We start from the raw sequence: 2,875 nt of genomic DNA, 5'->3' as shown, positions 1-2,875 counted from the left end.
TTTGCATTCAGCACAAGACCACTGAAGTCAAGAGAGTTTTGTTGAAGATTGTAGCACACTGGAAGTGAGCTGCATTTGGTTTGGCATGGTGAAGCCTTTTATCCATGTAGTATTTGCTTATCCTGGTGATTATTTTGCTACCACTGCTCAAGGGTCTTCCTCAGAGAGACAAAAACATCAGGCTAAAGGGAAACAATGAGGAACTTTGGCACTGGCAAATGTAGCCAAACATTTTTTTTTTTTTTTTTTCCTGAGTACAAATAAATTCTTATTTACCAGGGGACTTAAATATTTGCTAGGCCCCCCAGTGTTATGTCCTGGGCTTTGCCATGGAAGGACAAGTTTTTCTAGCAAAAAGCTAAGACTGGGAATACCATGGTGCAGGAGTGACATGAAGACCATGTTCCTCCTCTCCAAGTACCGAACAGTCACTAAAGCCACATTAAGAGTCCTGGCTATGAAGTCAAATTTGCAATAGTAACATTGGACTAAGAAATACAAACTGTAATTGTTCATTTATTATAAATTCTCAAGAATTTCAGAGAAATGCAGTCATCACAAGAAGGTGGAGAGGCTCCGCACCCTCTCAGGATGTATCCCTCAACAAATTAAGGGTCAGTAGGAAACTGCCAGAAGCAAAATAGATCTCTTTCCCTGGAATAAAGAGGCAACAGGTAAAGCTGCTAATCATTCCAATGAAAGCCAACTGGCTGGCACCACAAAGCAACCTTCCATAATAGCTCGAATCTCATCACCCGAGCATTTGTATAGAAGACTTAACAGCAATAGTGGTTTGTAATTCATTTTACACCCCAGTGCCACTCACACAGGTTGCTTCTGGGGCTGTTCTCCCTTCAATGAAAAATGTTCCGGAGCAGTAATTCCCACTGGCTTTCCAGTCGAAACTGAAATAACTCCATCGGTGATGGTACACTGCCCTGTACATGGAGCCTAGCAATGTGAAATTGCTGTACACTGCCTCCCCCTCCCAGCCACATGTATAATGCTTATTAGGAAACCCAACAGCTGGGACTGCTGTAAGTAGCTCTGTTGTTGGTGTCTCTCTTGAATTGTCTTGGCTTGTGTTTCCTGCTCAGGCACCCACGGGCAAGGTTACAGGGTTCACTCATATTTAGCTATTATTATTATTATTATTGTTATTATTATTATTATTTACTAATATTAATTATGCAATGTGTGGTAGTGCCTAGGAGCCCCAAACCATGGCCCAGAACCGCAGTGCACCCAACCCTTTACATGCAATGAACAAAAAAAAAAACGTTCCCTGCCCCAGAAAGTACATGAGCTTGTACTGAAATAACAGAGGGAAGAACTTGCTACCTGGAGGCCAAATTCACCAGGGCATAAAAGAATGAACTTTCCTTTAAACTCATCTTTACCCCATGGAACATATCTATGCAAGCTAGGGCAGAATTCATCCCCTTAAAGGCATTAAGATGGCATAAAGAGAGAGTATGGATGTGACAGTTGTCTTTTTTCTTTTTTTTTTTTTTTTCTCACACTATCAGTGGGTTTATTTGGCCCAGGACTGAAAAATTGCATTTGTTTTCTAAATTAGAAGTATTATTGTTAGCTCTGCTGAAAGCAACTTTATTCTGTATCCTGCAGACTTATGACAGCATGAATCTCTTGGTTTCTCCCAGGGACTGGTAGTCCCAGGGGTGTATAAAACTGACTGGGAGTCCTAGGGTTGTATGAAACCTTGGCCTCAGACAAGACAAAAGACAGCACACGGTTAGCCCCGTGGTTGCAGGAAAATGCTGTAAAGTCACAGTGCTAAAAGAACTAGAAAATAAATAATAATAATAATAATTAATAAATAAATAAATAAATAAATGTTGTCTTGTTTTTCAAATCTTGAATGTCATGATTTTATGGACTGGGAAGAATTTACCTTCAGGTTTTAGATGTTCGGGGTTGACTATGCAACATCTTTCTTATTTCAGTGTGAGAAGAAGGTCTCAGAGTAGTTCCCATATTGCTTAAAAAAGGCAAGGTGTACAATTAATTTGAATCAAAGTATTTTGTTATTTGCTTAGGATTTAGTCTGTAACAATGACAGAATATATATTTTACACGTAGCATTGCACAATATTCTGTGGCACCTGTGACTAGTGCAAAGAGCTGAACTCTCCCTTCCTCTGTAACAAAGCTGTTACATAAGCTTGCCAAGATACTTCATTTCTCTTTGCCTCAGTTTCCTTCACTGTGAAAAGGGTATAGGTGTAATTTATTGATATTCCTTTGTAAATTGTTTTAAGATCTTCTGAGCTCTATGATTTAAATGAATGAAGGATATTTGACACAAGATAGGATAGAAAATGATACTTGCAACAGCATGTTCTCATTTACTTACAGTACTGAAGCTTGTCCTGCAATATAACAACTTGTCACTTTAAAATGCGCTCTAAATATTAATTTAATTATTACTTTAAAATGAAAGCACTAGACATTTCAAGTCAGGGGAATTCTGTACATAGATGTCTAAAGGCCTAGGAAAGTTTTCATCTGTAAAGATTAAGGGTCAGTTGGCACCTCTTAATGAAGGAAACACTTTTATACATCTTGTGATGGTTTAAAGGTCATTTGTCCTTCTGATTCTTTGGTGTGTCATCAAGAAAAATTAATGTGGAAATTAAGTATTTCCAGTACTATTTGAAAGTTTTTTGAGAATTCTTAATTAAAAATATGATTCACATTTTCTGATTCATTAGAAAACCACATTCTAAAAACAGTCTTGAAGGTGTGCACCTCTTTTTTAGAGCCTACTGTTTCTGGCAGTATCACTCAGGTGTTTAAAATCTGGCATCAGCTCATATCCTTCAAAGAGGTTTGGAAAAGTTCAGAATAGTCA

The sequence above is a fragment of the Anas platyrhynchos genome, chromosome 1 (assembly GCF_047663525.1).
Source record: "Anas platyrhynchos isolate ZD024472 breed Pekin duck chromosome 1, IASCAAS_PekinDuck_T2T, whole genome shotgun sequence".
In the NCBI taxonomy this organism is placed as follows: Eukaryota; Metazoa; Chordata; class Aves; order Anseriformes; family Anatidae; genus Anas; species Anas platyrhynchos.
Note: the sequence above shows the minus strand (reverse complement) of the source record.